The sequence below is a fragment of the Manihot esculenta genome, chromosome 1 (assembly GCF_001659605.2).
Source record: "Manihot esculenta cultivar AM560-2 chromosome 1, M.esculenta_v8, whole genome shotgun sequence".
Lineage (NCBI taxonomy): Eukaryota > Viridiplantae > Streptophyta > Magnoliopsida > Malpighiales > Euphorbiaceae > Manihot > Manihot esculenta.
The window spans coordinates 26,536,192-26,549,488 of record NC_035161.2 but is presented as its reverse complement, the minus strand read 5'-3'; positions in this window follow the sequence as shown (position 1 = coordinate 26,549,488).

Genomic DNA, 13,297 nt, shown 5'->3' with positions numbered 1-13,297 from the left:
TTGATGTATGGGCCCTTGCCCGTTTATATTAAAAATAAGCCCAGAGTCCAAGCCTCCACAAATAATAAACCCAACTTCTACTGCATATAATATATCTCTGTTCATATGATTCATCAAATAAATTAATATATAAAAGGTCTATTAAATAAAAAAAAATCCAAACAATTCACCATTTTTCATATTTATATCACAATAAAATCAATTATTTTATATTTAATTTAATTTTAGTTATTTATCTTGATTAATTTTGACAAAAAAATGGTAGTGCCACATAGAATTATTTTTTAAAATATTTATTAGATAAAAAAATCTAAATATTTACTTTAATTCATATTTATATCCAAAATTTTTTAATTTATCACAATTATAATCAATAATACTAAATTGAATTTGAAAAGTTATAAAAAAAATTACAATATAATTCTTAAAATTTTATTTCACTAATAAAATAGCTTTTAAAATACATATTTTTATTTCAACAATATTTTTTTATTAATCACATTATTAGTTTAATAAAAATTTAAAATATAAAAAAATTATAGTATAAAATATATAATATTTTATTTTATTTAATATTATTGATATGAAATATAATTTTTTAATAGATAAGCAAATAAATTAATATATATTATAAGTTACTTTTTATATAAATAAGCAAAATAAAAATATTGAATAGTATAAATAGCTTATAGGAAGTGTAGTTAACATATTTAAATTTTTATAAAATATTAAATATTTTAAATAATTTATAATAGATGTGATTAACATATCTAAATTTTATAAAAAGTATAAAAAATAGTTTTACATACTAAAATGTATAATATTTTATTTTATTTTATTTAATATTATTAATATAAATTATAATTTTTCATATATTAGAAAAATGTATATAATAACGATGAATATAAACTTTTAATGAAATATTTTAATATACAATATTTATACATAATATTTTATGTAGTGAAAATTTTATTTATAATAAATATTTATTTAATATTACATATGATAAATATAAAATAAATATACTTTCAATATAAAATTTAAATTAAAGGACTATATATTTATTAATATAAAACTTTAAAGACTATATTATAATTTGTCATTAATTTTTTTTCTTATTCAATTTAATACTGTGGATTATAATTTGTGACAAATTAAAAAAAATTAATTTTATTATTTAAAATTTAAAATTTTGGATAAAAATATGAATTAATCTAAATGGTTAGAATTTTTTTATTCGATAGAAGTTTTAAAAAATAATTTTACGTGAATTATAAATTTTAATAATTGAATTATAAATTTTTTTATTAAAATTGATGAAGATAAATGAATAAAAGTGTAGCAGATGTTAAATGATTAACTTATTTATTTGAGATTTTAAGATTAAAAATATAAATGTGAAAAGCGGTGACTGGATTGATTTTTTTTTTCAATAAATTTATATAAAAACATAAATAAACAATTTCCTCAAGGAAAACATAAATAAAACATTTATCAAAGGATAAAGTAGTAACATGTGATAATAATAGTCATATTTAATCAAAAAGTAATTAATGAAAATAGTAACATAAAAATCTAATTATACAATAATTTCAATTTCTAATTTTGGGGTGTGAAATTTTATAGTTACAATTACGAATTATATTAAATTTTATTGCTAATTATTTTATTTTATTAATTAGATTAAATGTTCAAAGTGAATATAGGATTAAAAATTTCAATATTTCTTTATTAAATCGAATAGTATTAATCTTTGGATCTCTCTTTAATTATCCAGAGAGTTTTTTTTTTGCATCTTTTCTTTTTGTAGAAGTTGGTTTCCTTCTCCTTGTATCCTGTCTTCATACTTTAAGAGGGGGTTTTCCTCTCCATCACTAGACGGTGGTTTTTAAATTTATTTTTATTTTCCTTTTTATGTGTGTTTTGATAGATTTAAAGCTAAGAGAGATGATTTCTTTTTCATATGCCTTGTTTATGTTTTTCTTTGTGTTTTTTTTTTTTGGCTTTGCTTAATGAGTTTGTTGCAGGTAGAAAGGTGTGAATGGATCGCCGAAGAATAAATGGCCTCCACCTCATTTGGCATCGATCGATTTGATGAATGGCCTTCAACCTGATTATTGGTGACTACCGCAGTTTCTTTTGGCTGCATTGGTTCATCTCTTTTTTTGCGATGTTGCTCTGTACATGGGCTCTATGTTCAAGCAAAAGGCCTCTATCTTGTTGTGGTTTTATCCTGAATCTTCTTTGTTTTTTCTCTTAGGGACTTTTATGTACTATGTATGCCAATAATGGCAATTATTGAAGGAGATCCATTGACTTTCAAGGTCTTTTGTTTCAAGACAATCAATGCAACCCAAGGGAAGAGCGGCGCTTTCGGAGCTTCTCCACCTAATTCTTTTTTGGATTTGCATGTTGGTTCGGATCTCTATAATTTCCTCGGATGGGTCTATGTTACTGTTGTTTTTTCTAAACTTGAAGGCTCTTGAACTTGTATTGGACCGAGCCATGTACTTTGTATCAAGCTTTTATAATGAATGTAATATGTTTTATCTTTTTGGCAAAGAAAAAAAATCGGGATGGTATTAAGCTGCATGAATGAAATTATTATTTTCTAAAAAAAATTTTATTTTATTTTATTTTAATTATTTTGCTAGTTTTCTCCTTTAAATATTCTTCTTGCACCGTGAATTCATTCGTGGCTGCAACCAACTTTTAATTTTTTTTAAATTATTATTATTATTTTAATAATCCTAAAACCTATCCATTTATATCAGACCTCGGTTTATCTCTTATACCCATGTTCACTAGGAATGAATTCCTTACGGGGTTTATTTTTGTTTCTTGTATTATTTGGTCGACTCTTTTAACAGTCTAAAATATAATGTACCTCGTTCACACCATTTGATCGTCGATGTACATAAGAAGTTTATAGAGATTTGTTTATCTCACACTACAAGAAAGAGCAAAATCACTCACGTAAATCACTAACGAAAAGTATTTTGTTAGTGACAATAACCGCAATATTAACGTAATCAGAATTTTGTTCTATATATTAACAGACTGAGTTTCCGTTAGAAAAACTGTTAATGAATATACAAATTACTAACCGATGTTAGTATCAATTATAGATTCACTAACAGATTTGTGGTCGTTATAAATTTTGTTATTGTCGTGTTCTTATTTTCAAAAGGTAGTAAGACATTTCCTCCATTACTATCACTAATAGATTTTTGGTTGTTATTGGCCATACTCAGTTACAAATATGGTACAAATGACTCATGCTGTTCCAGCATCTATCAAATATGGGCACCTCTTCTGCTATTACATTAGATTCCACATTAGCTCTCATCATCTGCACCTGCTTCTACACGAACTTCTGCCCCACTTTTGCATCAGTAGGCCATCTTAGGGATGTAAACGGGTAGGGTACCCGCGAAAATTAAACTACCCGAACCCGAATCCGATTTATATTAGTAATATCCGAATCCGTTCCGAATCCGATTAAAAATTAATTTAAACTATCCGAATCCGTTCCAAATCCGATTATTATTATCCGAATAAAACCCGAACCCGTTTAATCTTATATATTTTAATTAATAATTTATATAAAATATATTTTTCATTACTAATTTTCATTTAAAAAAATTTAATATTTTTAAAGAATATTTAAATTTAAATTTAAATTTTTAAATATAAATATATAAAAAAAATTTATAAATATTATTGTAAAATATATTTTTTATATTAAATTAATTATTTATATAAACGGGTTCGGATAGTGGATACCCTGTACATAAAACCCGAATCCGATCTGAACCCGCAACGGGTATTATTTTTAAAACCCGAACCCATCCCAAATCCGATTATAACTACCCAAATCCGTTCTATTAGGGTTCGGTCGGATCAGGTACCCGAAAATACCCGATCCGTTGCCTTCCCTAGGCCATCCGACTATTAGAGAATTTGCGGGTTCCACTACTACATAGTTATTTCGACAGATTATTACTCTTAATAATAATATGTTAGTATGATGAATTTTTAATTTTCAAGTAATCATATATTAGTATAGTTAGTAAACTAATTTTTTATTAATATAGATTGTATTCATCGGAGCTGTGTAGTCGTCGAATCACTTTTATAATAAAAGAGCAATTGGTAGCTGAAGGTCACTGTTGTAAGACTATACTAAATGACATTAAGAATTTTTATTAGGAAGAATTTAGGAAAATAATAATAACATATATATATATATATTCTAGGATTTTTATTATCAAATAACTAATGATTATATTTCAATATTTTTACCTAAATACTTTATTTGCAATGAAGCAATTGATAGGTACATTGCCTGGCAAAGGAAGGCAGTTGAGAAATATGGATGGCTTATATGTAAAATTAAAAAAGAAAAGATAAGGAATCTAATTACTCCAGATTTTGTTTTTTGAGAAAGTGGCAAGAAACTTGAAAAACTTCTAAATACAAAGAGAAGTGTGAAAAATTTTCTGCAAACAGATGCAGTGAGGTTGGAGGTAATCTGCTTCACACTATACCCACCAACAAATGATGATATTTATAATTAAAATTTTATTTATTTATTTATTTTATTATATGATAAGCCCAGAAGGTCCAAGAGGTTGCCTGTGCCAAATAGAAAATATCGGAGTTGACTTCATTGAACTGATTGCTGGTGCTGCTAATTATTTATTAATTATTGAATTATTCTTTTTGTGCTTAGAATAAGTCAGCTACATTATCTGGCTAAAATATTCTTTGCTAATATTTGGGAATATGGGTTGTTAGTAGCATTGAAATAGGACTAGCTGTTAAGTTTTATTTTATAAGAAGCTTGCTGTACTGCTACGGAGGATATCAATCAAAAAGTTATACAACTCATTGTTTCTCAATATTTCCTTGTCTTTTCTTTTAAAGCTTTGACTGGGACCTATCTATTGGTATCAGAGCTTCCTTTTCCCTTCCTAAATTATTTATTTTTTTTTTTCCTCTTTCCCCTTTCTTTGCCTCATGGCATCAAACAAGGAACGAATTGAAAATCTGGAGGCTACTGTGGAAACACTTAATGACACCATGGGTAAGCTCCAAACTACTGTTAGCAATTTAGACAAGGGGCTTTCCTCGAAGTTACAGCAGATTGAAGCGGCTATTACAAGATTTTCTGATATAGCAGTCTCTAATAAAGAGGGAGTTAGCAGTGTGGGTGATCATAGCCAAACTCGATCTAACAAGGAGGAGTCACGGGAAGGAGGTAAGCCGATTTTTGCTTCCAAACTCGCAAAAATCGAGTTTCCCAAATTTTCTGGCGATGACTCGACAGAATGGATGACCAAAGTCGATCATTTCTTCGACTACCAGAAAACTGATCCTTCAGAAAAGGTATATTTAGCTTCTTACCATCTCCAGGGGGAAGCTAATCAGTGGTGGAGGTGGCTGCAATGAACGTATCGAGAGGAAGATAAAGAGGTCACCTGGGAGGTTTTTGTTGAAGAACTATGGTCCCGTTTTGGACCTACTGACTGTGACGATTTTGACGAATCCTTATCTAAGATTCGACAGGTCGGTTCACTGAGAGACTACCAACGCGAATTTGAACGGTTGGGTAACAAAGTGAAGGGGTGGACACAGAAAGCCCTTGTGGGAACATTCATGGGCGGACTCAAAACAGAGATTTCGGACGGGATTCGGATGTTTAAGCCCAAGTCGCTTAAAGACGCAATTAATTATGCCCGGATGCGTGATGAACAATTACAGCGGCAGAAAAAACCTTTTCGAACATTTAGTTCGTCGAATCCTCTTTCCCCGACCAAAGATAAGGCTACGCCACCAGTCAAGCGTCTCTCATGGGAAGAGATGCAAAAGCGACGATCTGCTGGACTCTGCTTTAACTGTGACAGGGCACAGGTGTGCAAAACCTCAGCTACTTCTATTAGATGGTGGTACAGAGGACGACGATGACGAAGGTGAGGATGAACTGGAAATTTCCTTTCATGCTCTCAATGGTTGGTCGACTGCTCAAACTATGCGAGTACGGATAACCATGGGATCAACGGTGATGATTGCTCTCATTGACAGTGGCTCTACCCATAATTTCATCAATGAGAAACTGGCAGAATCCCTTAAATTACCAGCAACTCAAATTAAATGCAGTAGAGTGAAAGTCGCCAATGGAGGTCACCTTCCGTGCACGGCGAAATTTGAACAAACAGCTATTGATGTTCAACGTATTTCCTTTGATGTTACTTTGTATTCTTTACCTCTAATGGGATTGGATATGGTGTTAGGCATCCAATGGCTCGAACGACTTGGAGATGTGAACTGCAACTGGAAAAACCTTACTATGAAATTCAATTGGGGTGGAAGGTATCAATGTCTCAAGGGAATCAACAGTCCACTTATACAACAGTATTCCTAAAAAAAAATGGCGAAGGAATTAAGACAGGGATACTCCATATTTGCAGTTTGTTTTCAGTTACAGCAAGAACATCCACCAACGGGGGTTCACCCGGATATGCTTCAGTTGCTCAATCAATATGCAGATATCTATCAGCACCCTACTGAACTTCCACCTGAAAGAGATATCAACCATCGCATTATTTTGAAGGAGGGAACAGACCCTGTTAATGTCCGGCCATACAGGTACGCACATTTTCAAAAAGCTGAAATTGAGAAACAAGTTCATGACATGCTTAAATTGGGGCTAATTCAGACTAGCACAAGTCCTTTTTCTTCTCCTGTGTTACTAGTAAAGAAAAAAGACGGGTCTTGTCGATTCTGTACAGATTATAGAGCCCTAAACACTGTAACTATAAAAGATAGATTTCCCATACCCACAGTTGATGATATGATAGATGAACTTCATGGGGCTGTCTACTTTACCAAAATAGACCTTCGGGCAAGGTTCCATCAGGTACGGATCCATCCTGATGACATATATAAAACAGCATTTCGTACCCATAACGGCCACTATGAATACCTGGTTATGCCCTTTGGACTGTGTAATGCTCCATCCACTTTTCAAGCTTTAATGAATTCTGTTTTTCGACCCTATTTACGTAAATTTGTGCTAGTATTTTTTGATGACATCTTAATTTATAGCCCCAATTGGACCATGCATCTTGAACATGTTAAATTAGCTTTTGAAATATTGCGGCAACATAAATTTTTCATCAAAATCAGTAAATGTGCATTTGGGCAGCAACAAATTGAGTATTTGGGGCATATTGTTTCTTCTGAAGGGGTATTGGTGGATCAAGGGAAAATAAAAGCCATGCTTGATTGGCCTACACCTACTAATATTTCTGATTTACGTGGTTTTTTAGGACTTACTGGCTATTACAGGAAATTTGTCCAAAACTACGGCTTGATTGCTCGGCCTTTGACAGATTTACTTAAGAAAGGAAGATTTGCCTGGTCTAATGATGCTGAACAAGCTTTTTCAAATTTGAAGAAAGCCATGTCCTCTACCCCGACTCTTGCTATGCCAAATTTCAATGATGAGTTTATTATCTCCACAGATGCTTCAGACAAAGGCATTGGGGCAGTTCTATCTCAACAAGGCCGGCCAATAGCCTTTATGAGCAAGACTTTGGGAGTTACTAAGCGGTCCTGGTCCACCTATGCTAAGGAGATGTTCGCAATTGTTCATGCAATCCGCACATGGAGACCGTACTTGTTGGGCCGTCGCTTTATTATTCAGACAGATCAGCGGAGCCTTAAGTACTTGTTGGATCAACAAATTGTTACCCCTGAGCAGCAGAAGTGGGTTTCAAAATTGTTGGGATATGACTATGAAATCCGGTACAAACCAGGGCGGGAAAATAATGCCGCTGATGCTTTATCCAGAATCGCAGGCAGTCCTAGCCTTGATGCACTTTTTAGCTCGGACACTTCCCTGTGGGACTCACTGCGGCTTGCAGCAACCACTCATCCCTACCTGATTCGGATTGGGAAATTGGCTACGGATGACCCAGGCAAACCTTATCTCTGGCGAGCGGGTTTGATTCTTTATAAGAATCGTGTTGTAATTCCTCCTGACTCAGATTTAATTGTTCAGCTCTTACAGGAATTTCATGATTCCCCCAGTGGTGGTCATTCTGGTGTTTTGCGGACATACAAAAGGATCGCTGCACAATTTTATTGGCCTTCCTTGCCAAAATCTGTTCGTGATTATGTAGCATCCTGCTCAGTTTGCCAAGCCAATAAAACTGCTACCGCTTTTCCAGCTGGACTGCTACAGCCATTGTCGATTCCTCATCAAGTTTGGGATGATATAACAATGGATTTCGTCGAAGGGCTTCCCTCTTCCTATGGTAAAAATGCGGTTCTGGTGGTGGTAGACCGTTTGAGCAAATACGCTCATTTTCTCAGTTTAACTCACCCATTTACTGCTAAAACTGTGGCTAAGAAGTTTGTTGATGGAGTTGTTAAACTCCATGGCATGCCAAAGACAATTATTAGTGATCGGGATCCTGTTTTCATTAGCCATTTTTGGCGTGAATTTTTCAAACTTTCTGGAACCAAGCTTCACATGAGTTCCTCCTACCATCCTGAAACAGACGGCCAATCCGAAGTTGTTAACAGGTGCCTTGAACAGTATCTACGCTGTTTTTCCTCCCAGCAACCACGACGATGGAGCTTTTTTCTTCCATGGGCAGAATTCTGGTATAATACTTCTTACCATAGTTCTATTGGAATGTCCCCATTTGTTGCTTTATATGGCAGGGCTCCACCCACCATTCCACGGTATGAAGCAGGCACAACTGCTATCCAGGAAGCAGATAACATGTTAACCACAAGAGATGAAATCCTTGAACAGCTCAAGCTTAACTTGTCCCGATCAGTCAACCAGATGAAACAACGGGCTGATAAACACCGGAAAGAAGTTGAATTTCAAGTGGGCGACTGGGTTTACTTGAAATTACAGCCATACCGACAACATTCTGTTGCTCGAAGGGCATTTCAAAAGCTGGCCAGTCGCTACTATGGGCCTTATTTGATATTGGCTAAACTTGGCAAAGTCGCTTATCGCTTACAACTTCCTGCGAGTTCCAGAATTCATCCAGTCTTTCACATTTCGTTACTTAAAAAATATATTGGCAAGCAGGGGGAAGTTCCCATTTCAACAAATTTGCCTACATTCAATGATGATGGTGATGTTCTTTTGGAACCATATGGGATTCTTGACACCAGGTGGATTAAACAAGGTTCCCGTTTTGTGGAAGAAAGCCTTGTTCAGTGGAAAGATTTGCCAGTAGAGGACGCTACTTGGGAGAATACTGCTGCTCTGTTTGAGCGTTTCTCTTCTATAAACCTTGAGGACAAGGTTCAAGCTAATGGGGGTAGTATTGATAAGCCCAGAAGGTCCAAGAGGTTGCCTGTGCCAAATAGAAAATATCGGAGTTGACTTCATTGAACTGATTGCTGGTGCTGCTAATTATTTATTAATTATTGAATTATTCTTTTTGTGCTTAGAATAAGTCAGCTACATTATCTGGCTAAAATATTCTTTGCTAATATTTGGGAATATGGGTTGTTAGTAGCGTTGAAATAGGACTAGCTGTTAAGTTTTATTTTATAAGAAGCTTGCTGTACTGCTACGGAGGATATCAATCAAAAAGTTATACAACTCATTGTTTCTCAATATTTCCTTGTCTTTTCTTTTAAAGCTTTGACTGGGACCTATTATATTGATAATTTTATCATCGATATAATTATCAATAGAAAGAAAGTTTGAGAAGAAATCCTCATTCTCATGAGCTTTTTGAACGCACACATAAGAGAAAATTGACGGATGAGTTTGTTGATGCAATGTCGCAGTCTATTTATGTAAGTTTGTAAGATATTAAATTTATAATCACATTTTTTTTATTATATTATCAAATAAATAGTATGTTAATCTATTTTTATATTACAAGAACACTACATAAAGTTGAAGGAGTCTGCGACGCAGCAACAATAGGAAATGAGTGAACCGCCAAATATAGATAAGGTCCAACTGGTATTACGAGACAGTTGGCGGTCAGAAGAAGAGTCAGGTTTATGGACTAGAGTCCCATGCTTCTGCATATTTTTGTATTTCTTCACATTATTCTGCCTCATTCTCCTTGGCACCCATGTGGATGTTGCTGTGAGTGAGGAAATGAACTTGATGAAAAATAAAATTGATCGATTCGAGACAAAAAATGATAGACTAAACTTGATTGTGAAGCAACTATATAAGTTTTTTCATAGGATGATAGCATAGCAGGGTACCGAGACCCTCTCAGACATTCGCTCCTACCCCCTGCTCCACAACAACACTATAATGATGCTCTGTTTGATCCTGACTAGCATATAGACAATAATGAAGATAGAGTTGATGAGCTGGCGAGTGTAGTTTGATATGTTTTATAGATAATGATGTCACTATTAGTTTAACTTGTAGAGTTTAGTATATATTATACTTAAATTAGATATTACTTATGCAATGTTTGACATTTTAAAATTTTTTAATTTAAATTTTAACCTTAGTGTTTAAGTCGATACTTGCTTTTATATAATATAATTGATTATATTTATGTTGAGATCATAAAAATTATTAATGTACAGGTACATAGCATTATGAAAATTATGAATATAATAAAAAAATAAATGATACTATGGTTGAAATTTCATAATCACTAACGGATTACTAATAGACTATCCGTTGGTATCAATAATAGAAAAAATCTGTTAGTGATTCAGTTAGTTGTTGTAATCTATAGTAACGGATTGGTGATAGAAGTTCCGTTAGTATCTGTAATGGAATAGTGATGAAATTTTCGTTAGTATTTGTGATGGAATAGTGACGAAAATGTGTTAGTATCTGTAATGGAATAGTGACTAATTAGAAATGTTATAAAATCAATGGTAAAGATCATTTGATTTCAACAACAAACTAGTCATCCACTTTAATTACTAACGGAAATTTTTGGTCCATTTCAAGTACTAACAGATTTTAAAATGTCATTAAAAATAGAATTACCAGCAAAGTTTTTTATAACGGATAAAATACGTTAGTAATCTGTTAGTGATTCGAATCAATAACGAAATTATATTCTTTATTAATAGATTTTTCAGTTGGTAAATTGTGAATTTCTTGTAATGTCAAGCCCATATTCTTTCTTAAAGATTAGAAAGGCGCAATTAGTTATTTCTGCTTCGATTTGAATCGAATTAAAAAATTTAAAAAAATTAAAACTTTCATTTATTTATAAAAAATAATTTATATTTAAAAAATATTTTCACATAAAATAATTTTTTATTATTTAATTTTAATATAAAAAATAAAAATATATTTAAATATATATATATAAACATGCTAATAAGATCTCAATGTTAAACAATCATTTAAAATAATATAATTTTTTTAATTAAAAAAATTTATCAATTAATATTTTTAGTGTTTCAAACATTAAAAAAATAAAAAATATTTTATTATAAACAAATAAAATCTAAATAGAATCGAAGTTACACATTAAATGGATTAACGTAAATCAAATTGATTCGATTCAAATTTATTAATTTTCATTCCATCCATCACAAACACAAAAAGATAGAAGAGTTACAAAGAGAGGCAATTCTTTAACTTCCACAACAATTGGCAAACTTGAATGTTAACATACTCAAATACACAAAGAATATTATAATAGTTATCATGCTATTATATATCAGACAAATATAATACAAATAAACAATTGAAGCAGGAATTTAAAATCTATGTCTAACTGAAAAAAATTACTCACATATTTCCATAATTTTTATACATTTTGTTTTTTTATAATATTAAAAAATATTTTTTTTATTTTTTTTAATTATATTCATATTAAAAATATTAAATTTTATTAAATATTAAGAGTTGTTTTGAAAAATTTTTTAAAAATAAAATAAAATTATAATAACTAACTTATATTTTATAGTGTAAAAAATAAAAATAAATAATAATTTTGAAATAATTAAAAAAAAAAATAGACAAAGAAGTTGCCAATTTATACAACTATGTCTACTTCACGAAGCAAGAAAAATAAAGGATGCAAACAAAACAAAAGGCACTTTCGAATCAGTTCAAATCTTCAAAGGTCGCTTCAGGACACAAATTAGGTATTTGAAAAACTTAATAATTCATAATTTAGTCTTCCTTTGTTTAAAAAAATAATTTATTTTTAAAAAAACATTAACAAGATATTTAAAATATAAAAAATAATTTTATTTTTAAACGAGAAAAATTATTTTTCTTAAAATAACTTAATTTTTCTTTTGTTAAATATTAAAAATTATGAAAAATATTTTTTTATGAAATAAATAGAATATTAAACTACAAAAAGATGATTTTTGATCCATTTCAACAGTTACAAACTATATTTGAAATCTTACAATTTACACAAAAAAAAATGCTACTCATGCAAAATTTTATTTTAGTCCTCATAAAATTTTTTAATTAAAAAATTTCATTTTACAAATTTAATAATGCACAATCCTACACCTGAGTCAATATAATTAGTAATTTAAATTTATAAGGAATAAATTTTACTTCCAATTCTTGAATTTTCAACTATTGATTTGAAATAGTTCCATTTAATTGAAATAGACACTAATAAGTTTATCTCAAAAAATCCGTCGCTTTAAAATAATTAACTTAAATTATTTATTAAGGATATACTCATAATTAAATTTTTTAATTCATAATAATTTTGATACCAATCGAAACAATTCAATTCAACTAATTTAAATAATGTTTAAATTTATTTTTCACTAGATTTAAAATAATTAATATAAATTATTTAATAGTAATATACCGATGCGGAATTTAGAACCACATCAAATAACGCATTATCTATATATTTTTAAAATTTACTTACACATTAATTATTTAATAATATTAAAATATGGATCGAAACACTCTAATCTAAATAGAATTAAAAGATGAAAGACAAAAAAATGAGAAAGAAATTGAAATAAAATATAAAATTAGAGAAATGAAAGAAATGAAATGCAACAAAAAGAGAATGAAAAATGAAATAAAAGATAAAAAGAAGAAAATAAGGGAAATTTGTAAAAACGGAGCTAACGAAAAAATATCACATAACTGGAACATGTCTAATAAATAATTAATTATTATATAATTTTTTTTATTTATTCATAAATTATTGATGATATTCTGTGTATGTGTGATCCAGGTTCTAACCACGTACTTAGCAATCATTAAGTGGTGGAAAATTCTTGCCATATCCGATAAGATTAGATACTCACTTCCGCCCAAAAAAGA